Below are 24,885 nucleotides of genomic sequence, written 5' to 3'. Positions count from 1 at the left end.
AGGACATGGTGTGAAAACCTAATCATTCTTGAATTTAGCCTATTGAATACTCTATTTTTGAATGCCAAGGACATCCTTCTTGGGATACATACTCCTTTATAACAGCTTCAATGTGGTTAAAATAAACAAATGAATAAATAAATAAATGTAAGACTTTAGAAAGCCCTAATGGCCTAGGCTCAAAACCTCAGGTCCTGTACAGAGGATAGCATGACTTTTGTGCCACTTGGCAGTTCCCGTAGATGGAAAACTATTACTACCACTTTCAAACTTTGCCACTTAGCAGCATTTGCTGTCTTTGAGCAAGATTTCAAAGCTAGATTTCCAGTCCAGAATTCTACATGGTGTCATATTTATTTGGTATATTTAGTGCAGTGCTAAAAATACAGCAAGATTGGTTAAGAGCAGTACAAACCAATCAGTTGATTTACCTAGCTTAACTGCTTCCTGACATTTGGCAGAACAAGTGTAAACATGGTGGACAGCATGGGGGAAAACAAAGCATCTTTTTAAATCAAGGAAAAGCCTGCCAGCTGAATACTGCAGTAAAACCAAATAATTTATATAACTAATGGCTCCCAGAGCCCTTCTCTTCTTTAGGTGGGTTGTATTTACTGGCCTCTGTTATGTAGTTCAGGTTCAAAAACATTCCACAAAGGCTTGTCTTACCTGATAAATCTCCTTGAGAAAAGCCAAATATCCTTCACTGAGTAATTTAAAATACATTATGTGGGTTATTCATTGCTAACGCTGGAGTGTAAGCTCAGTTTAGGGTTGTTTACCTGTACTCAGCAGCAATCAGCTTGTGCAGCTTGGACAAAGATTTTCCTCCATGGTTTCTTTAGGGAATAGCAAACATCTACTCCATATCAGCACTCACTTTTTGAACAAAGCTCATCACATTGCAAATGTGAACCACCTTAATAGGGAAAATACTTGGGTACTGTTGTCAAGAACAGTACTTTTTGGTCTGCTTATTGCATCACAGAGGTGCAAATCTTGGATAATGGCTAGAAAAAATTATTTCTGGATGGGGTCATAAATAAACCATATTCCTAAATTTGAGTATGACCAACAGTCAGTTTAATTCTGGTCCCCCCCAGCAAAAGCATTCACTTATTGTCATTGCTGGCAGTCTACCCATCAAGGGATCTATAATAAATACCATCAATTTCATTCCTATTTCTATCACAGTTATCAATGCCACACTCCACTGTACATCATGTAAAGGATGACACAAGCAGTGCCCATATTGTCAGACAAATGCTATTCTATTCTCATAGCTAAATCCACCCAGGAGTCACACTGCTATCTCAGTACTTCAAGCCTGCTCTTCAAGCCTGTGCACTGAAGCTTGCTGGAGGCAGAGAGCCTGGAGAAATATAGCATCATGCTTGTGTACTTAGGCAACCCAGGCAGGGAGAATATAAACTGATCCAAGTCATCTCTAGCCCAATCTAATAGATTTTTATTTTTTATTTTTTAAGTTCTAGGAACAAGAATAATGAGCTGTAATAGGGATGAAAACTCCCAAAGCAGCTGATCCTACATGTTACTGAATGCCAGCTTTCATGCTCACTCCTCTTCTTTGCAGTGTTGATATATTGAACATGTTTGCCACCAGCATCTGAGAGAAAAAGACTAGAGGAGGATTTTGCATACATGCGTGAAAGTGTTCGTCAAATCCACGGTGCTTATCCTGTTGCTGTCAAAGAAATTCTCTGAGGATTCAGTTTGGACAACTGAAAAAAAATGTGCTGGGGTGTTTTTTTTGTTGTTTGTTTGTTTTGGTTTTGTTTTGTTGTTTTAAAGCTAAGTAGTTTTCTGAGTAGTATGAATGCACTTATAATGGGACAATCCATGTGATAAAAGCTTTAATCACAGAGGCCAGGCATCCACAGTTGGATTTCAATTAAAATGTGTTATTTATACCTTTTAATTCCTTGCCTCCAGTCATATGCAGTGACTACTTTATCATTGATGCAATAAAAGAAGGTGCACATGAAAAGGGACATGGATGAGAACAAGCTAGTTATTAACTAAGGGATTATTCAGTGCATAATGCATCGCGATAGCCTCCATTAACTGAAGGTCACTCCTCCCACCTTATCCAGTCCATTCCCCTTCATTTGTTTAAGTAACTGACAACTTATTAACACCTCATTTGTAAACACTGACAACCATATGGTGTTAAGGCTCCAGCCTGCCCAGGGAACTTGTGGTAGTTGTTATTTGTGGGAAGGTGGCACCTGGGGCTTGCAGCCAGGGATGAGGCCCTGTGATGGTGGGAATGGATGCATCTACTCCATTCCCCTCTCCAGACACTGACTGGACGAGCCACCAGGGGTGGAGGTTTTTGGATGAAGAGGGGTTAGGTGAGAAAGAGAAATAAGAGTTCACAGGAATGCTGAAGAAGTCCAGAATTATAGCACTCAGCTTTCACATGATTTTTAGAGTATCACAGCCTGTATCCTTGCTCTGGATTAGCACTGATGCATCAACTTTTGATGGCTTCAAAGGGGGTTGAGCATTGTCACGCTGATCATAAAAACCTCCACCAGCTATTATGGAATTTCAAGAAGTCTGAAAAAAAATGGTCTGTACTTCAGGGGTCTGAATGTTAACCAAATTTGGATTATACCGTGGGTTCACATTCCCTGATCCCAATGGAAAATCATAAAGGGTCGGATCCTGATGTCCTGACTCAGGCACAGGGCTGTCATCAGACTTTAAAGTTCAGTTAATCTCTGCTCAAAGGTGGTGATAAAATGTTGGGACTACAACTGTAATGAAGGGAACTCTGATTTTGTACTCAAAAAAAAACCTACACCAGCTATTATGGAATTTCAAGAAGTCTGAAAGAAGAAGTTTGTACTTCAGGGATCTGAATGTCAACCTAACTGTGGGGAGGAAAAAAAAAAAAAAAGCCACAGAAAAACGAGAAATTCAAAATGTCATGCCAAAGTGCTATTTTATTTCTCCTCACCCCACTTTTTTTTTTTTTTTTGAGTCATGGGGAAAGGGAGTAAATAGCCTGACATATACTTCTAATGGTCAATTACAGTCCAGAAAGCATTCAGTGTTTGGATGGAGGCATAAATCAGCACACAGGTTGAAAACATATCACTGAAAATGAAAAGATGCAGATGCAGATTATGATGGGGCAGGAAAAACCCATAGGCTCTTAGAGCTATGAGATGGAGTGACCAATTAATAAAATACGTAAATATTTATGTACAAAGCACTGTTTTAAGAGGATGTAACAGCAACAAGGTAACAATAATAATCCTCACTGATCCTTACCTGGGAGATGAGTGGTTGGAAAGCTGTCTGGCAGAGAAGGACCTGGGATTACTGGTTGATAGTCGGCTGAATATGAGCCAGCAGTGTGCTCAGGTGGCCAAGAAGGCCAACAGCATCCTGGCTTGTATAAGAAGCAGCGTGGCCAGCAGGTCTAGGGAGGTGATTGTCCCCCTGTACTCGTGTCCTGGTTCCAGTTAGGACAGAGTTAATTTGGGGGAGGGTGAGCGAACGGCTGTGTGGTGTTTAGCTGCCGGCCGGGTTAAACCACAACAACTCGGCTCTGGTGAGGCCGCACCTCGAGTACTGTGTTCAGTTTTGGGCCCCTTGCTACAAGAAGGACGTCAAGGTGCTCGAGAGAGTCCAGAGAAGGGCAACGAAGCTGGTGAGGGGTCTGGAGAACAAGTCTTATGAGGAGCGGCTGAGGGAGCTGGGATTGTTCAGCCTGGAGAAGAGGAGGCTCAGGGGAGACCTCATCGCTCTCTATAGGTACCTTAAAGGAGGCCGTAGAGAGGTGGGGGTTGGTCTATTCTCCCACGTGCCTGGTGACAGGACGAGGGGGAATGGGCTAAAGTTGTGCCAGGGGAGGTTTAGGTTGGATATTAGGAAGAACTTCTTTACTGAAAGGGTTGTTAGGCATTGGAATAGGCTGCCCAGGGAAGTGGTTGAGTCACCATCCCTGGAGGTCTTTAAGAGACTATTAGATGTTGAGCTTAGTGATATGGTTTAGTGGAGAACTTGTTAGTATTAGGTTAGAGGGTGGACTGGGTGATCTTGGAGGTCTCTTCCAACCTAGACGATTCTGTGATTCTGTGAGAGGAGGTACATTCATTCCCACCATCACCAGGGCCTCATCCCTTGTTTCCTCACAGTTTTGGAGGTACCAGCTAAGACATTGCTTTCAAGCTCATCCTTTCCTGATATAACACACCATGAGTAGAAGTGGGTATGATCAGGTCGAGCAGCTGCCCAGAGAAACACATCACGCTAAACAGATTTCCTGGTACATCCATCATTTTTCCAGCTAAATCCATGTCCATGTAACAGGGGAGATTTCCATGCACTACAACTCAGAACCCCAGTGAAGATTTAGATTTACATATATACGGCTAATTCCAAGAGATATTATAAGTCAATTACAAGAATTCTTGCAATGTACTACACAAAAGCATAGACCTTGGAATACAGCATGGTCAAACCAATTTTGGAAAAAGGTATGAAGCCAACACTTCTCACAGAATCACCAAGGTTGGAAGGGACCTCTGCAGATCATCTAGTCCAACCCCTTTGCCAAGCAAAATCACCTACAGCACATTGTGCAGGATGGCATCCAGGCAGGTTTTGAATATCTCCAGAGACTCCACAACCTCTCTGGGCAACCTGTTCCACTGCTCTGTCACCCTCACAGTAAAAAGGTGCCCTTTCATATTCAGATGAAAATTCCCTTCTCTTTACCCCAAACATAAAAAGAACTTGTACATACTTATCCATTCTCAAAAATGGGTATTTTTCATAACACAAAACCCTCAAAGCTACCATGGTTTGAAACCCAACAGGGTAAACTCTATGGAAACTGAGTTTTGTCCCTGTTTTGAATTTTACAAGGAAAAGCTCCAATCTAGTTTCAGTGTGGTATTTGGTGGTGTTCAGAACAATGTCTTATTTACATTGAAGCTTCTACTAGAAATTAATTATCATGAAGAGTCTTTGGGATCAGTCTCGTATTCTCAATATTTGATAATTTCTTTGAAAGCCCTGTCCCCAGGAGTTGTGATATGTAGCATGCTGTATAACAAGAAACAAGCACATTCTGAAATTCTTGGACAAGGAGATCATGGCATAAAACCTTAAAGATTTATTATAGTCTTTTGTCTGTCTTGTAAGCCATCATTCAGTATCCTTAAAGAAACATGAGGTTTGATTCAAACATCTCTCTGGTGGCCCCTAACCAACTATTTTAGTATTGGAAAATTTGCTTTCATTCATTCTTAAGAGTGAAATGATCCTTGACCTTGAACTGGGTTTGTGCATCCCAGGAAACAGGATAGTAACTCACAGTGTAAATACAGCTTGCAATATGTAATTCAAGCCCACTCTACATGGGAGCAGAACACATACTCCTGTCAGACAATTTTCTCAACTAACACACACACAAATTTCAGGTTCCAATTCTCCTCTGCTTAACACTACCAGTGCAAATTAATGCAGAAGGACTGTTGCCAAATCAACATCAGAGCATTTTAAATTTTGTTTTGCAGATTCATAAACGATAAGAAGGAAAAATGTGGAGAATTAAAGCCTGGTTCTATACACAGATATGGGTGACTACTGACTATTAACCTGATTGTGTATGTACACTTTTTTTTTTTCCTGTGATGAAATGCAAAAATATTTAATTGGCTCAGGCATGTTTTCCTTCCCCAGTCTACCACACAAACACAGTTAAAAACCCTTGTAAATTCTGGAGACTTCAGAATGACAATTTAAAGATTTGTGTTTGCCTGCATTTTAATAAGACTGCTGATACTCACAGGTAATTGCCTATTTCTTAGCAGTTGTTGCAATAAGTCTATTTTTCATGAAAAAATGTCAATTTAAGCATACAAAATTCAGCTTTTGTTTGTCTAGTAATAAAACGCTCTGTTCTTGATGCATAGATGAAACCTCATAAAATTAGCAATGATGGTGCTCTTTGCCCTTTAATACAATACAATACACATTTATCTTAGCATGAATCCTCACAACTTTAGCTAAAACAACAGGAGAGGACCAGAAGAAATATGCTATCCTTTTTCCTCCCATTTCCTGTGCATGCTTTGTCCCTGAGTAGAGAAACTAAATCTCTTATATTCAACATAAAGGATATCTAAAATTCAGGGAGCAATAGGGAGGGAGTCTGGGGCTTTGAATCACCTTACAGGAAGAATTATCAGCAGGGAAGTCCCTTGCTTGAATTCACTTTCTTATCACAACTCTACTAGTAGAAGCAGTTCTGCTGGGAGTCCCCTCAGTGGCCAGCTCTTGGGATGGTAGCAGTGGCATTAGTCATGGTGTAACTACAATAGGACTCCAGGCTAGTTTAGCTCACTACATAAATAAGCAGGTGCTGCTGTTTCCTCTTTCTTTTCACGTAGCTCACCCTATATACAGTTGCAATTCCAGACCCCTGTATCTCTCCACTTCTACCCACCTTCTTCACAGGTTACTGTATGGTTCTTCATGGGAATTTCCACATAGGATTTGGAACACTTAGCCAGGAGAAGATAAAGTTTTGGCTCTCAACAAAGAATGCTCCCTTTCTTTAAAATCAAGATATTCCTCTTGGTCTCATGATTCATCTTGTGTTAGGACATCAGAACAGACTATATACAAATGTAAGGTTGAAAATGTGCTCGATAACCTTCTCCCCAAGTTCTAAACTCCTCTTTTGACACAATGTGCCACGGACATTCATTCCTAATATGTGAGACTGTGCTGTGATAGCAGTTGCTGTCAACCACAAGTCTTGAAAATTGAAATCAGCAGATGCTTCTCCAAATTAAATCTCTAAGACTTTGGAGATTCTCCAATCTGAACCTCTACCAGTGGCATATTTTAGCAAACCAGCTTCCAGCACATAAATCCCATATCTCTTTCCAGAGCCAAAGCCAAAACAGACATTTCAAAGGAGCTTTGGGCTTCTTAAATTAGCTTTGACAATGGACTTGACAATAGCAAACAAGTGTCATTTTGAGAACAAGCAGCAGAGCAGTATTCTTGGCTGGAATATGCCTCAGTCTACGTACCTGACAACCGCAGCTATAAATAGGAGAAAGAAGGGGACAAGGGTTTGTGCAAAAGACTGTGTTTGTTCCTCATTTCATTTTTTATTTTCTTTGACAATCTGTTTGCAAAAAGATTGGAATAAACACTTGTCCACCAAGGAAATCAGAAAGGATAATATAGCCCAGAGGGACTCCCTGTAGAGCTACGTATTGATGCAGGCATAGAATACAGTGTTATTTTCATTATGAGAAGAAAATCTAGAGCAATATCAAAATGTTTGCAGAGCATTAACACTTCATACCTTTTAGTTTAGAGGGATGATCAATGCCATTCCTTATTATGAATGCACTGCACAATATTCATGCTGATTTTTCCACTCTTATAAGTGGTAGAACACATTATTTTTGATAGACTATGTCTCTAATACATGTAGAATAAATTATCTCAGTGAGAGATATGGGAGGAGGTAAAGGGAGGGTGGGGAGGTTGGGGGAGAGGGCAAACAGCTCAAGCTTCCCTCAGCTTAGGTCTTCTACTATTTATTTATTTCAGAAAACATATATCAGAACACACACCATGAGCAGTAGATCTGGTAGCCAGAAGTCTAGAATGGTGTTTTGTGTTGGCTTGCCCATACAAGTCAACAATTTCACATAACTAGCTATTTCTGCTTGGGATAGATCAGGCAAGTAGTCCAACATGCTGAAAGCACTTTGCCTAAGAGCAGTGATGGTTTAAGTGAATTTCCCTCTCAGCCTCTGGTTTTCAGGAGCACACAGGTACATGGAATTTTAAATTTTGACCTCCTTTTAATCACGCTGTTTTAATTCTACCCTAAGACAGCTTCCAAGAGAAAAAAGAATATAATATTCAGAATCATTTTCCAAGGACACTAGAACCTCCTATTCTCTTTTTAATTGGTAAAAGTCAGCTGATCATTGCATTTCACCACTCTATTATGTCTGTTTCCATCATATTTATAAACTATGCGAGAAGGAAGGAGAGCTAAAACACATTGTTACTTTTTTTTTTCCCTGTCATAGAACCATGTTAAACTTACTCCTCCGGTTAACAAACTCTCCTCTCCTAATAAAGTTCCTGATTTTTGTATACTTAAACCTGATGAGGGAACTAGCTGAGATAAGGAAGACTAACACCTCTTCTCCTTATTGTTCTTGCATGTACAATCCCCCCCCCCTCCATACCCACCCACCATCACATTATTACACATATTTTTCCTTACTCAAAAATGAACTCATTATCAACCATGCCAGCCTGACTAAGGAAACACTTGAGGTAAGGGGACACCACATGCACCATATGGTATGTCTCATTGAGGCAATTTCCAAGTGTACAGTACAGATTGTACAGTCGTCTTTATAGAGCTTAGTCAGAAGAACGCATTTCTTTTTATTTAACAGCAAATGCAATTGCTGCCTAGAAGAAACTGCTTCCTTGGCTTCGGAAACTAAAAACATTCCTGAAATCATTATGAGGTGAGATGAAAACAGGATTAAAGGAAAATAAGTGGCACATACTGCCAGGAGCAATTTCCAATAAAATTTGTACCGAGTGCCCTAGCAGGGAGGGAGGGAGGAGATAGCTAGGGGATGGGAGAAATCATGTCCTCCTTTTTAAAGTCTGCCTTACTCATTGATTTACAGACTTCTGTAAGCAGAAGCTGGGTAAAGCTGGTTGAACCCATAAAGGCAGGACAGTCATCTAGATCTGAATGTCAAAAGGAAAAGTCTGTGGATTTATAGATCTTTTGAAAACAGCTACAAGAGAACAGCCCTGTGCAATGGAGACTGTGACTAACTGACCTACATACAATTAATCACCCCAGAAGGGAAGAGAAATGCAATTATCGCTCACTTCTGGCATGCTTGTACATCTCCTGCATTAAAAATAAATAAATAAAGCTGAAGGTTATGTTGGACTCAAAGTTGCAAGAATTTTTTCCCAGGTGCTGAATTCCCCTGACGACCACCACCACCACCTATCTCCACTGACAGCATCTCTAATTACTTCAGGATGGGTGAAATTATGTCTTACATTTTCTTCTTCATGGGGAGAGGGTGGGGAAATGATGTCTCTTACAGGCTGATCAAATCACTAGGCCTTTATCAGGTACTCTGACATGTATACCAGGATACTTCTGCTAGTAACGTACAGATTCATATCCTCATGAAATGTGCACTGACTCAGAGCTAAATGCTCAAACTGAAATGCAAACTGATGCCCTTCCCCTGCCTGAATTAGACAGATTTTCTTTAATTCTGCTTCTGCAACTGGGTTATATTTCACCACTTCTGAAAACTAACCATAATCTGCAGTAAAGGGCTAGATCTTAGATCATCAGTCATCTTAGATGGTCAAAGAGACCATCTTTCCAATAAGTGAGAATAAAGTGCTTAATATGAGATAAGTCAGATATTAAACTTCTCTCACTTGATGTCAGCCAAAAAAAAAAAAAGTGTTAACACTTGACAAGAAAGTGAGAATTTCAGTTATTAAGAAGCCAGTACATGCACTGTTTTCATACAAAATTGGGGGTGGTTAAAATTTTATGAATTCAGTTCTCAGGTTCATCATTTTTCTCTTATTTTGAGCACATTCCTACTCTGTCCTTCCTCTCCCAGACTGATTACCTTTTTGTTTATAAATGTATTTACATTTTTTTAAACAGATCTTAGTCACATAGTAATCTGAGCAAACAGAAAGTAGAAAAGTTATTAAATGACTAACGTCTGCCTTTTTTTATTTTTTAACTTTCATTTGCTGAAGTGAGATTATTACAAGAGAAGGTAAATATCATGGGATACTTCAGGTTTAGACTAAGTGGTACAGACCAAGTTTAGGGTTAGAATCACAGTGAAAAAAAAGGAGACATGGAGAATCATCCAGGGAAGATTTAGTTTCAAGAATCTGTGACGTAATGGAAGACACAATTGCAGCTACTGCAACAGGAAAGACCAAAGTGTTTCTGCAGTGTGGGTGAGATGTGCATTACAAATACTGGGAGAATGGAGTAAAAACAGCAGGTGGGATTGCAGCTCAGGATTAAGCTATACTGGCCTATATTCAGGTACAGCTATCATGGACAAAACCACAAGAGGCACGACAAAGACCACAAGGAAAGAGGACAGGGTTTACCATCAGAGTTCTTTGCACAACTCATCCACTCTTCTATTCATGTCAAGCATTTTAGTGCTTCTTCCACCAGACATACGTATGGATCTTGAGAAGAGAAACCAAACGCAATAAAACCCTCTTCTGTCTATACATTAAGCCTACTAACCTCTCCTGCTGATGGCAGTGATAGCTCATGATGTGAGGCCTTCTGAAACAGCCCCTTCCGGTAGGTGTCTCTGGAAGGACTTTTTGAAACTGATCTGAAATACTATGCAGAGCTTGGTGGAAGCTGTTTCTCTCTTTTCCTATTGGTACGAGTCAATTTCTATGCCTGTTAGAGAGGTTGCTCTTTTGATAAGACCAAATCAACAAAATTTATTTGAAGATAGTTTCCTCAAAAGGTTCCACACAACTTAAACCTTGAAGCTCTCACCAATGCTTGGTCATCTTCACAGTAAAAAATAAAAACATCTTTCCTGATGTTCAAATGGTAACTACTATGTTTCAGTCTGCGCCATTGACTCCTGTCCTGTCACTGGGCACCACTGAAAAGAACATGGTGTTGCTGTAGAGGAAGCCAGCAGTGAATACTATCACCTTACTGTTTAATTAATAAACAACAGGAGGTGTGATTGATGTTAAGACTACACTAAACAGAAGTTTGGGATTTTGTTCTCTGTCTCTTTCTATTTTCCAGTTTTCTCAAAGACAGTTGGTTTTGAGCAGCTGAGCCTAGTTCAGTATTTACTAGCATGAGCATATCCATAACTTTTTTTCATGCATGGAAACACTGTACAATTGTATATATGACATATTTAAAACTATGGTATTGGTTGTGGGCAACAGACATGAAGTCAGGAATAAAATCTGAATTAAAGGTAAATTTATTGCTCCAGGCTACTTACATCTCCTTCAGAAAAATAACTCCAGTAATGTTTGTGGTCACATTTACATTAGATAGAGCAGCTGCATGGGCCTCTATGTATACGCACACAACTGCAGCAACTCAAAGTGAAGCATGCTATCATGCTTCTGGAACTCGAGTCTCTAATTCACTCTACTTTTCTTGCCAGCAATTGAAAAATAAATAATATTCCACCAACACCAATCATGGCAGCTTTGAGGAATAAATAAATAAATAAATAAATAAAGGTTGGGCACTGGAATCCTGATGGAAGGAATACCCTAAAGAGGTCCAGTTAACACTGAGCTTTCTTCAGAGACTAAGGAGAGCCATTTGATCTGTGACCCCCACACTGAGCTGTCTGGAAGAATGCCAGTCTACTCTGTGCGGTGATAGACTACATGGTGTTGACACGTGCTCATTTGGGACTCAGCACAGCCCACTCCTGTAGCTAATGGTGACAATCATTCACTGTACAGCTTGTTTCAGACACGCTTGCAGCATTTGAAAGTGAAAGACAATTTGTCCGGAGACACCCACATGGAGGTGTTCTGAGGTGGTTCTCTGACAGGCCCCACAGAAGCACAGCCGCAGAGCTACTGGTCAGAAGCGCGGCAGGATGCAAAATCAACAGGCTCCAAAACAAGAAGGAAAAACACACACTGGAGTTGATCCCTCATACCCAGAGCCCAGCCTGCAGGTGCATGGCAGGCAGCCAGGCCCAGCCAACTCAGCAGCTGTGGCCGTGCATTGCCTGGGTGCTAATGTGATGAGAGGGGCTACTGAGCTATCAACTGCTTCCTCAGGGAGCAGGCCGAAACCAGCAGCACATCAGTAACAGCTCCCTACTGAGTGCCAAAGCATTCATCACTAAATGCTGGCCAATTTTACCCCAAGGTTTCCATGAGACAGTCCCTTCTTCTGTTCAGTCCAGTGCTGCTTGGACACTGTCAAGCAGCTGCTCTGCTCCGGGTTGGAGGGGCTCCCACAGTGCTCTAAAAACCACCTGTGCAGGGCCCTGGGGTCCTTCCTGCTGTCATCTTTCCCTCCTTGATGTTCAGACACGCTGTGCTCGCTCCTGCAGAGGGGCAGTTTTGTCATGGAGCCAGCTGTGTCTCTTCCTGTACTCAGTGTGGAGTCCTCCCGTGTACTCTCTGGATGTGAAAGCTGCATTGTGCATGGGACGGGCAGCATTTGTGAAGTAGATGTAAAACCCATGTCTCTCCCACATAATATGGAGCTCTTTCTGTGTTTCTGTGCAGAGAGTTTTCTGTGTGTGGATGCAGGGGAGCAAGTGATTTGCTCCATTGCACCCATAACTCAGAAACAGCATGACTATATAAGCTGGGTAGAGTAATCCCTGCACACAGTGACAGATGAGGCTACCTCAGGGCTTTACAGAAATGCAGGGGAAGAATTTCACTTCCCTGGGGATGAAAAGTTAGGTCTATAACATGGATACATAACTCCAGCTATGGAAATAAACAAGATAAGGCACAGAAATAAAGGAGAGCTCTAGAGCATTAAAATTGCTGTCTGCCAGAGACAAGGATGGTGGCTGTGCAGTTACTACCTCTTCTCCAAAGCCACTCTCTCAGGCTCAGTTTTCCAGGCTCCTAAACACAGGTAAAACATCATGAAGAGTCACAAACTGCATTGTTGCCCCCCAGGCGCTGGCTTCTCTGGCAAGTACCAGCCAAAGTACTTGCTTACTTTACTTAAAAATGCCTAAAAATGCTGTACCAGCTAAAGTACTTGTTTACTTTACTTAAAAATGCCTAAAGCCAGCACTGATTTCCTGCTAGCCAGCACAGCAACCTACGGCACAAAGTATAGTACATGGACATAAGGAGGTTCCATGTTTCCGAGCAAAGAAACCATGTCCAGGAACCTAGCGCTGCTGTCAGCTCTTTTAGAGATACAAACAAACAAACAATAACACCACACACACACACACAAAACAAACAAACAAACAAACAGCTTTTAGCTCAGCTTTTAGCTGAGTAAGTGTCTGTGACAAGTAGAAGGGACATATTCATCACAGGAGGGTGGCATTTGACTACTGTAGGACCTCATACCACTTGTCCCTAAGAGGATACTAGGAGCAAGGAGGTCCTGTCTTGCCAGGATGATGACTGCAAAAACTAGTGAGCTCGCAGGGCCCAGAAAGCAAAGCTATGCTTCAGTCAAGTCATTACCAAAAAAAAAAAAAAAAAAAAAAAAAAAAAGCTAACTCTGGTTGTAATGTTATTGTTTGTAAGCATATTCCTACCGACAGGTAGTCCACATTGAAATGTGCCAATGTATTCACTTGCTTCATCACGCTCAGCCAGAAGTGACACGATGCAGATAATCAAGGCAAAACAGGACCATTAAAAACAAGCACATCCATCTGTCAAATAACAATAAAAACCCTAGTCACTGAAATTTTGTGCAGCATTTGCTTTAGTTAATAGCAGAATGGTTTTCCAAGACAAGATCAGAGCAAGAAACATTTTTAAGTGTTGGTGTTTTGTTTTTTTTTCCTCCCTCCAGAGAGGCTCTAGGCAGCCAAAATTAATTACCCCCAATATGGCACCTTCACTCCTGCAAACACCTTCCAGCTAATTAGAGTAAATTGTGTGCTTTGTAGCACTCAGAAAAAAATTATTCTAGCTCATTTTCTCATCCATTTCCCTCTGCTCATCAGGCAAGAGAGATGAGCCAAGGATTCCATGATGTCTATTAGTGACTGGGCTAAACAAACCCAGAGAAGCATGGAAAATGTTTTAGATATTAGAGAAACAAGACACAAGAAGGTATCAAAAATAAATCCTTATGGTTCATGGTGAACAAAAGTTTATGCAACAAAAATTCTTGTCTGTTCCAGCTAGCACTGCACTGCAGCAGAAAACCAAATTGATATGGTTATGACTCCCAAGTAAACATTTGTCTTATGTAAGGACATATCTTTTCAGATCTGATCTACAGTGCTCTTCTACAAGAGAAATTTAGACTCCAGATTTATAAAATCTGGAACTTCTGATAGCATTAGTTTCATTTTTAGTTATGAAAAAATAAAAAATAAAATGATTCTTGCTATAGTGACATGGAAATAACACTCAAATACCTATAGTATGAAAGCAGAGCTACAACCAAGTAGACAATAGGCTTCTGGCTTTGATATTTTAACTTCCCCTCTAATAATTCTTTTTTCCCCAAAGCATTTCATGTGTGGAATGACATTTTTAAGCTGAAAGAGTTTTTAAGGTAGAGAGATTCCAACAAAATGACAAAACAAAGCAAAACAAACAAACAAAAAAAAAAAAAGAAAGAGAAGGTGGAGGAGATAGCACTAAATCTGACTTTTTTTTTTTTCCTAAAAAAAATTCCTGGGTTCATTTAATTCTCTTTGCAAACATGTCATTATTATTATTATTATTAATAATATTTTTTAAAATGGCAGGTGCCACTTCAAACAGATGATACAAAAACTTTTTTCTCTAACTTCTCACATGGTACATGGACAGCTGAAAGCTCTGTATGCCATCCAGATGAGCTAAGTTTCCTCTAAATACCTGATGAGGATCTAGCTGGAAAGACTTTTTTTTCTTTTGGGAGACGTTAGTCATAAAGCAGAGTAGGAGATACCAACCCTCATTCTACTCGAAAATCACAGAACTAGCAGGTAACCCAAGGGCTGTCATATATGAAGAACAGATTTGGGTGTGGGCTGTTACATCTTAACTGAACACCCTAAACTGGTTATCCTGCCTTTCCCCATGGAATTGGCAGGTAGCAGTCTGAAACCACAGAACTTACTCTGCAGGGTGAAACAACTTTTAGCCCACTTCTAAAAACACTGCCCTGGCCCTTGGCTCTGATGACCTCCTTGCAAGGCTAATACAGTTTCTTCTTTCTGACAGAACACAATCTTTGACTTGCAGTGAAGTCACATCATAGGGGTTTATCTAGCAGAAAAATCCTTTTCCCTGGACTCTGACTTGCTTCTGTAATCAGTGTTTACAACCTCAAGGAAATCTGTGTAACAGAAACACCTCAGAAAACACTTATCACCTCCTTGCCTTCTGAATGCAAGATGAGGGGACAATATACACTTTAGCTCAAATTATCTGCTCTAGTGAGATTCAGGACTTGCTGTCAGCAAGTAGGATACCTGCTGGGAGTCAGGGAAAGGAAATATTTATCCAACCATTGTTAAGCCATAATTGAAGGTTTAGGTTCCCCTGAATGACGCTTACAGTAAGAGTGAGAACATTTTATATATCCTCCTAGCCTGTACTCCTTTTTCTGTTCACTTATGAAACAAAAACAATCTGTTGAATGATTTACCAAGCTAAAACAATGTATCATTAGCAAATCAAGAGAGAATGAGCTACCTTAAAATAATAGTAACAATAAAATAATAAAATTAAACTATATACATTTAAGATTTCCAGCATTAAACAGATTTTGAACTCTCAAAACATCTTGATCAGATATTTCATGTTCCAATTGGATTCAGGAAACCTCCAACCATTTCACTTCATTGGCTTACAATGGCCATTTGTCCCTTCCATCAAAAGATATGTTGGATTTCTCTGCTCTCTCTTAAATTGTCAACCTTGTTGAACTGAATGAGATTCACTTCTAATAGGAGTAAATACTGAGTTACAGAGAAACAAACAAACAAACAACAACAAAAAAAACAACTAGGTACATCACAGTTATTGCCACAACAAAATAAGTTGACTAAAACACCACCAGCGTACAGGGTGTTTTTCAGAAACAATAAATCAGGACTCATAAGTGAAAGCGATTACATTTGCAGTACAGTTTAGAAGATTGTTTTGCGCCATAATTTGAGAATTTTTACTGCTAGCTTGGTTTACTGTTTGGTTGTAAATCCTATTTAAACAATCCTGGAAGGATCGCTGCAAACCTTAGAAGCACAAGGAGCAGCAGAACAAGTCACCCTGGAGTGTAGGAAGGCTCCAATATTCAGGTTATGTGATAGCCACTCCTGGAAGCCTATTCCATTAGCACCATGTTGGAAGACCTTTTTTTTGTGTGTGTGTCAACCTACTAAATCCTGGGGGTTTATTAGGATGGCGTAAGGTTAACCAGTGACTAAATATCACTTAATTACCAAGGCTGGGTTTATTGAGCTTCAGGAGCTCTGTAACAGATAAGTCCTGGAACACATCATTATTGAAGTTTGAGGTCTAAGTTGAAATCCTAACCAAGCAAGTTTATTGCATAAAATGAAAACATCAATCAGTCAATCTCAGTTGGATAATTTGCAACAGATGCTTCACGCTTATCTCTGCTATGGGTGGCATCCTCAGCATATGCTCTAAGAAAATAGGAGGTGGGAGAGGTGGGGAAGAAAACCACACAGATTTATATCGCATTGTGATAAGTCAAAGGAAAAATGTATTCATTTTACAACAACAGAAACAAAAAACACGTATGTTGAAGGATCTGGTCTCTTTTGACTTAGGTTCATCTGTTAGAAATAAGATATTTTCATAAAAAGAGAGAAATTAAATAAATAAACTAACAGACCAAATATCTCCTTCTGTTCATTGTCTGTGGGAATAACAGTGATACCAACAACAGAAAAGCGTACCAAAAAAAAATATTTAAGCAAAGGATTCTCTAAATTAGTGTTTATAGAGCTCAGGGAACATGATCAAATAAAGAAGGGTAGCATCATATCACAGATGGATGCAATATCAAATACACTATGTCTTTGAGGGCAAGTCAGTCACTGTTCTATTTCTTCATCCGAGTTACTGAAACTGTGCTAGGGACAAATTGTCTCACAATGAAAAAAAGCAAGCAATTTTTAAGGGGAAATGGCCCCAGTAGACAACTAAACAGCATCTGACCTACAGGTAAAGATTTGAGAAACAATTAACATTAAACTTTTATGCATGTGAGGAGAGAGGGGCAAAGGCAAGGTAAGGATGCAAAGTTAAGATAAAGGTGAACTTTTGCACATCAAATAACTATTATGTTTTCCATCCATAAGGACAGCTGAGTCTTGTGGTGGTTTTGACATCATCATTGAGGTCCATAATATAGCTCATTCACACATGAGCTAATCATCTGGTGACCTCTGTGGTTTAATATGAAGACCTAGGCAGTTCTAGGACAAATCATCAGGCTTCTTACAGATATCTACCTTAGTAGGTGCTTCATCTACTTTAGCTGAGCTGAACCACAATGAAAGCATTTCTTCTCACTAATCCTGAAGGATCACTTGTAGAAAGCCTTAATACATGAATATAACCACCCCACGCTTCTGCTCTAGCTTTAGGGAAAAGCCACGATTAGTATTCCTGTGTCAGGTTAAGTTGTAACTTGCTTGGAACTACACATCTGGTCTATCTAGAGTAAACAAGCAAAGAGCTTAGACACATGCTGAGACACAGCTTTGGTTTTCTGTAATCTCATGTGAAGGTTATTCCTAAAGATGAACAAGCACTAAGAATGGCAAGTATGACCAAACATGCGAATTGGCTCACATCCACAACAGATAACATTGATTTAAGCTAGAAATATTTTCACTGATATCAGTGAGAACAAAATTTGGCCAACAGTGAGAGTGCCAGGAAAAATCCCACAACCAAGGTGCTCTTTCCAAAATAATTTTAAAAGTTCTTAAGAACCAGCTATCACAGACCTGAGGCATTTACACAGAAGATGAATTTTCAAAGTTCTTCTGTACTCAGAAGACTTATTGTAGGACAGACAGACAGACAGAAAAAATGAAAGAGCTTAGCACCTCATCTGCATTCGGTATGCTGAGCACATTTGAAAAAAATGACCTTAAATGATTATCTCTGACAGGCTCAAAATGTGTTTTTTGAAGGAAATGTGCTTGCTGTCATGTTGGTGAGAAAAGGAAGGAGGAAGAAAAACATAATCACAGTCATTTGAAACTGGGTGTCTAGTTTGCCAAAATGTGCCTGAATATTCTTCCCTGTTATTACTGTATTTCAGGCTGTTGATTATACTTATGCCAGATAGAGGCATCAAAGGGTGATTTATGTCTTCGTAGAATCTGTTAGAGGGAGACCAGAATTTTTAATATATATATATATATTTAATATGTATGACTCATCATCTCTCCTTCTGGGTTATGAAAGACCTCACAGCTTGATTCAAATTTGGGAGGAAGATGGGAAGAAAAAAGTTTACTTTGTGGCCATAGAAATGTCTGGTTTCCAAATTCTTCATGAGGTATCAGCAACTTATGAGGATATATATGATAAGACTTAAACAACTAAGCATTTTAACAGGGACTCTCTGGAGCTTTTGCAGGCTTCGAACCTTCACAAAAATCCAAGAACTGGTATTCATACTAATTCTAAAACAGAAGCAATGTATTAGTTAAAAGGAGCAGATGTAAACATCTATGTTTTAATTTTGAATGACTTTTCTGGTTGATAATTTGTTTAGTCAAGTCTTTTAAAAGGAGAAGAGCCCAAATTAAATAAGCCTGTCTAGAATCTTCTCATTTATTTCTTAGAGCAATCCTGTCTCATAGGGAAGAATGAAAGCACTGAAAAAAAAAAAAAAAAAATTTCTCCAGCTTTTATGTTGATGGCTTTTATTTTGTCTTTCTTGCTTTGGTCAGCAGGGTTAGACAAGTTAGTTTCTAAAATAGCCATAGTACAGCTGTATAGGGAACATTGATAGTAAAGATTCAGGTTGCTAACTTCTGCTTTTGCTGTGAGATTCAAAATAGGATTTTTATTTTATTATTTTTAAGTTGCCGGTTCCTGAAGTCATAACGGTTAGGGAAGACTCACTCTTTTTCTTCTTTTCCCCACTCCCCCTTAGTTAAGATTTCCATCATATCTCAGCAATAAAGGAAGAATATTTTTAAACATGACCCACAATAGTCCAGAGATTGGAACAGGAAGGAACCTAAAAATATACATCTCTGCAGAAGGAAGATTACTCTATGTAAACTTAACTCATTTGATGTTCAGAGGTTTGTCTGAAGATTTTTGATTGCTTTGGGTTAACAAGACTTAGTATTTCCTACTGTTTCTCACAAGCATCTTATAACCCCCCTGCTCCTGCATCTACAAAGTAGAGGGGGATTTGTTTGAAACTTTTCCCTATGTGAGACTGTGCAAGGAAGAACAGAGAAAACAGACACACATCTTTTTCCTCACAGATACAGGGGGAGCAGGCTACATACACCACTGAGCTGTACAGATGCTCCTTGCCTTAGCATCAGGGAGGCTGCACCCCAGAGCCCACAGCAATTTGTAGCCATATCAGAACAAAGTGTTTGAGATCTCTGTCTTGAGGACAAGTTGAAGGCCTTTTCTTGGTATACTAGTAATCAAGTTGCTCTTCCATATACACATATATATGCATATACTTATAGGTTTGTATATATACAAATTTCTCTGGGAAGTATCAACACAAAGGTTGGCGGCTGTTCTTTCACGTCATGAATACTGTACGGATATGTTGCATAACAGCCAAAAAGTAGAATTCAGATGAACTAAACTACCTGGATCCGGGTGTCACAAAACAAGGCCAATACCATCATTCCCCTGAAGGAAGCTGTCTTTGCAAGGAAAAGTTCTTGGCTATGGATGGCATCATCTTAACAAATGGGATGGGATGATTTTTCTTAAACAGAAAGGGAGGGCAGATACTTTTAAAATTACAGCAGTAATTAAAAAAAAAAAAAAAAAAAGCTAAAGCTGAATGGTAGTTTAAGTCTTCATCTTCCCTTGCAGCACATAACTGAGGCAATATCATTACCTCATTACCAGAGGATACTGCTGTAAGCCTTGGAAATGGCCTCTAAAGAGCCACTGACACCGCTTGAAGAGTTTTGAGAAAACACTGTATTTCAGGAAAAATTTAATTATTCATCACATATTTTCTGACTAAAATGAAAGAACCTTCGCATTTAAGCCACAGGCAGCACACAGCAAGAACTCCCTGAATGATAAAGCAACAAAATGAGAGCTAAGAAAGCAACACAGACAAGTGAGCCTGATTATTTTATAATGCAGATGTGGCCCCAGGACTGGGACCCAAAAAGACCCAAAACATAGTATCATATACATATGCTGTGGTGCCACTAATTCCTGTAGCAGCTGATGCTTTGGACCTCATTTGATAATACAGACACAGATTCTCTCTTCGTCCTCTCTAACCTCCTTCATACCATTTGTTTTCTTTCAGTCAGCTGTTGCAGTTTCAAACTCTCTTTGCTTGTTTCTAGTGACAAACTTGATACAAATCTATAGACAAAAAAAAAAAAAAAACACAACACCTTAGTTTGATGCAAATTGCACAGCTCTTGTACTGACACAGAAACAATACATATGAAGTTCATGTCCTTCCACAAGCTCAACCCCAGAACAAATTTTTGGCTTCTTACATGAATAGATTTACAACAACTTGTAATTATTGAAGAGACAGTCCTCCCCCTTTCTCTCCTAGGTGTCTCCTGCTTCCCATGCTGTCCATCTGGAATACCTCCTCATGGCCAGGTGCAGTCATAAAATAATGCTTCTCAGCCCACTTAATTGTCCTCAAGTGACAGATGGGATTTGACTATAGCTGGTAAGCCATAAGCACATGAAACAGATGAGCAGTTAATTAGCAATGCTCGTGTTTCTGTGCAAATATCTATAGAAACTAGATATAAAAAGATAGCCTTATCAAGCCAGTTCCACTCTCTCTTTCTACAAAGGAAAAAATGTGTTACATGGTACATTTTAAAAACATTTTTTTTCCTAGCTACTTTTAAAATCCCAAGTGACAAAGTTTCCATCAGCTCCTTTGGGAGACTACTCCACAGCCTAATGAATCTTGCTGTCAGGAAATCTTTTCTGTATGTTCAGCCTAAAGCTAGCTCTTGAAAAATTGAGCAGACAAACACAAGAGGGAAAAAAAATAAAATAAAATCAGATCTGATAATTCTATAGAACAATTTCTAAATACAGATCTGAGCCTTCATGTTTCTTTGGACATGTTAACAATTCCGTAAATAGCCACATTAGAAAAAGAATCAGTGAAAATTTTCTCTTTGGAACTTGTTTGGATTTACCCTGCCACACTGTATAACTCTAAAGTTTCTGATCATTAAGAAAATCATAATAATAAAAAAAGAAAGAGAGAGAAGAAGAGAGGAGAGGAGAGGAGAGAGAGTGCAATGTGTTAGAAATGAATGCGGTGATCCCAGGAAAAGGGGCAGTACAATCAGTCACTCTCATATTCCAGGTGAAAATCCAATGGTCAATGTCTGTACAAGTACACAGTCTTTTGACTCAACTTCCTTTATTTCACTAGTATTCAAAGCCCACAGAAGAGGCTGGAGAACTTCGATGAAAGAATCCCTTTCTGGGGCCCAGCTACTTCATAAAATAACTTAGAATTTCCTTAGGCTTTCAGAGTAGCTCAACAACACCCAAAAACTGTTTAAATCTTAGCCTAAGGACATAAGTGTTCAATGGGATTATTTGAAATAAAGACATTTCAGTATATTACTTCTACAACGCTTAATACAGTGCTTCCATTACTTTTTATATACACTTGCTAGTCTTCTGATATTCTTATGTACTGAATCTTGAGAAGCCTATTTATAGCTCATAACTAAAGGAGTTTAACAAAACAAGATGTTTCAGCCTCAAGAAACGAGCAAACTCCAGCTCCTGAAAACAGTTGCCTTTTTATCAGTCTTTTTTAGCTTGGTTTGGATCCTTCCCTTATTCTTTACTGTCCAAGAAGTCTACCCCAAGAAGGATCAACCATGAGCATCTTACATGAAACACTAGACCAAGATTTTAGGAAGATCTGGGAAAACTTCTCTGGAGATGCAAGGCAGGTGCCAGTGAATTACTCAGCCCATATAAAATTTAGGTCAGTCAGAGAATAAATGCACAATAAATTTCACATATTGAAACAGCACAGGATATTGCTAAAATATCTGTCAATAGATCAGTTGTCTACCTGAAGGATTTTGCCCTGCCATACTATTATATCCTAATCTGTTACAGGGATAGAGCCCTGTATGTGGGAGCCCAGCTATCAGGAATCGTAGCCTTCCAGTAGACCTCCATTCTGGCCACGCTAAGGCCCCCCTTCATCTGTATATTCATGTTATCACTGCTAGCCTGTCAGGTCAACAGTTCTTCAAGGGAAAAGGCAAAATATTTTTTCTCCTCTCTTCATCTTAAAGAGACCTATAACACAACTCAACCTTTTCTTTCCAAGAAGTAGGTAAAAGAGTACCTACTCCAGTTACCAGAGCTTCACAACAAACCTCCTGGCACTCCTACCTAAACAACCAACCACTGAAACAGTCACGAAGCCCAAAATGGAGATAGAACAATTTTTGCTTAACAAGGTGTGAAGCTCTATAAAAGGTGTCTCAATTACTCCAGCCAGAGACTGTGATTATATCTGCCTTGCTACCAAATCAGTGGTGCTAATAATTCAGTGAATTCTGCATTGAAGCTCTGTCTCAATATCCAGATAGAAGATCACTGTTTCTGCCCACACTTGCAAGCAACAAGTAATTAACACCTCTTTTCACCCTGCTGAAACACAGACAGGGTACGTACAGCTGTGGGCTCAACCAAGCACTGCAAGAGGCTGTGCCATGGGGACCACAGAAATCAGAGTATCTGGAGTCAAATCTGATGTCTGAAATATGTCATTCCAGAGCTATATCCAGCCTAGGATCTTGTCTGTACTGGTAGTCAATAAGGGAAAACAAAAAACTTAAAAGCACAGCAAGAGTACAATGATAATTTCCCAGAATACTCTCTTTCTCTGCCTCTTATCTGCTTGTGGTCTAGCTAACATTGTTAGCTGCAGATACTGTCTTTGCACATAAAAAAAAAAAAGAAAAGAAAAGAAAAAAAAAAGGCCTTTCTTTCATTTACTTCTCCAGTTGATCTATAAATCAATGAAAACATTTAGCATATCTGCATCCTAGAGGAAAAGGTTTCAAGCTTTTCACAATTCCAACTTGAGATGTTTATTTGTTCTGGACCTGTCACTTGCCAGTTTCACCTGTTGTCCTTTAAGGCTTGTATTAGAAGAGACAAGGAACAAAAGTATAATTCATACTCTTTAGTTATCTTTATGTTTTCAAGTTAGAGTAAATCCCTTCCTGGCTGTGGAGTAAAAAGGCTATTCAATCATCCCTTGTGCAAAAACTGCTCCATACACACACCCTGGCTGCCCCTCTTTGAAGTTTTTCCAGTCCTTTTTCCAGAACCAGAACAGTGTAACATCATTGATAAGGGCTGCTGTGGACAAACAGGATATTGCACTGGGTTTACTGATTTAGCTGATTTACTGTCACTGGACCACCATCTGCTGCACCAACAAAGCAGTACTACTTTGTACCAACCAGAAAAGCTCACACAACATTTTCCAGGGATGTCCAGTAGTGGTATACTGACTGTATACCCTTGAGGTTTATTTCCTGAGCTGGGGGAGTACAGGAAGATATATCAGCAAATCAGATGTTCATGACATTAGTCAAAACCTCTTCCTTTTACCATTCTAGTTCAGTTATACAGAAAAGTAAATGAAATCATGAATGAATCATCACCTGAAAGATCTCAGACATTCATAAATCATCAGCTTATTGACAGCACAGGGAGTAAACTATCTATATTTAATGACTACTATTTTCTTACTTCTCTTGTGGACTACATGTGCTAATCACGATGATTGTCTTTGATTTATTGTCACATTTCACTGCTGCTGTAACCACACATTAACAGCCTTCCCATCAAGAAGAAACATGTTAACATGCTGCTGCTGACTGCATGATGAGGGGAGTGAGAGTGAGACCTTAACAGTAACAGTTTTTAACAGGCAGTGCATCTTCATGCATTCCCGACTGGATGTTAGGAAGACAGAGTGTGCGTGAGTAATTAAAGGAATTATCAGTTCAACTAACAGACGTAGAGGTCTATGAGCATGTTTTGGGTAACTGAGGTTAAGACAAGTTAAGACCGGATAGTAGTCTACAGAATGATGGAAAAGTTTCGATTCAGCCAAATGATGCCAAATGTGAAATACTGACTGACAGTTGCACTGCAGAACCTTCTTGGGTTTGCTGGCATTTTTCTATTTGTTGTTTGTCAGTGCAGACTTAAAGGCAGTCCTATGCAAAAAAAATAACAAAAAACTGCAATCAAAGGAGATAAGAAACTTTTTTCTGGGTTTACACAAGTAATTAAAAATCTTGTAGAGGATGAAATTTAATATATATATTTTTTTCTTCTCTTAAATGAGCCATCTATGAGCAGTTTGTGTTTTTCTCAATGAATAACTGTGCTAGCGATTTGAGGCCAGCTGAGCTTTCTGATTTTGCTAGGTTGACCATTTCCACTACCAGAGCCTGAGGTTATGTTTACCTGCACAGCAAGTACAGAGAGATGTGAAATCCCTGGGCTCTTCATCTAAAATCTGAAGGAATAAGTCAGCTATGAGCTGATATAAATTACACCCTCTAGAACTTCAGCTGAAATAAGAAGCCCCAAAAATTAAGTGGCCAGATAAATCTTAGGTGAGGCATAATAAATACACAAATGTTGCATATGTTATATGATTTTATTCCATCATTGGAGTAAAATACTGATATCAGTAGAATTTCTTCTATTATGTATTTCTTAGGTCTGACAGTAATTCAGTCTGACAATTCACAGTAATAAGCAGAAAATATATGAAGAACTTTGGGTTTGACTGGATATATACTTGGAAGAATTTTAGTATCCCAAGATAGGTAG

General features: G+C 39.4%; 1 protein-coding gene across 6 annotated transcripts in view; it reads right to left on the bottom strand.

Annotated features, from left to right (window-relative positions):
• LRFN2 (leucine rich repeat and fibronectin type III domain containing 2) overlaps positions 1–24,885 on the bottom strand; it is a 227,815-nt gene that overhangs the window by 121,978 nt on the left and 80,952 nt on the right. Inside the window, exon 1 of one of the 6 annotated variants that reach the window (XM_080585100.1) lies at positions 3,304–7,485. The exons of 4 other annotated variants lie outside the window; for them this stretch is intronic. The gene's annotated coding sequence lies outside the window, so the exon portion shown is untranslated. Of the gene's footprint in view, positions 1–3,303; positions 7,486–13,935; positions 24,261–24,885 lie in introns of those variants that run through there. One more of the 6 variants, XR_013948500.1, reaches the window with a different exon arrangement.

The sequence above is a fragment of the Anser brachyrhynchus genome, assembly GCF_964034855.1.
Source record: "Anser brachyrhynchus genome assembly, chromosome: 3".
NCBI lineage: Eukaryota > Metazoa > Chordata > Aves > Anseriformes > Anatidae > Anser > Anser brachyrhynchus.
Note: the sequence above shows the minus strand (reverse complement) of the source record. Positions and strands in the feature narration are given on the sequence as shown.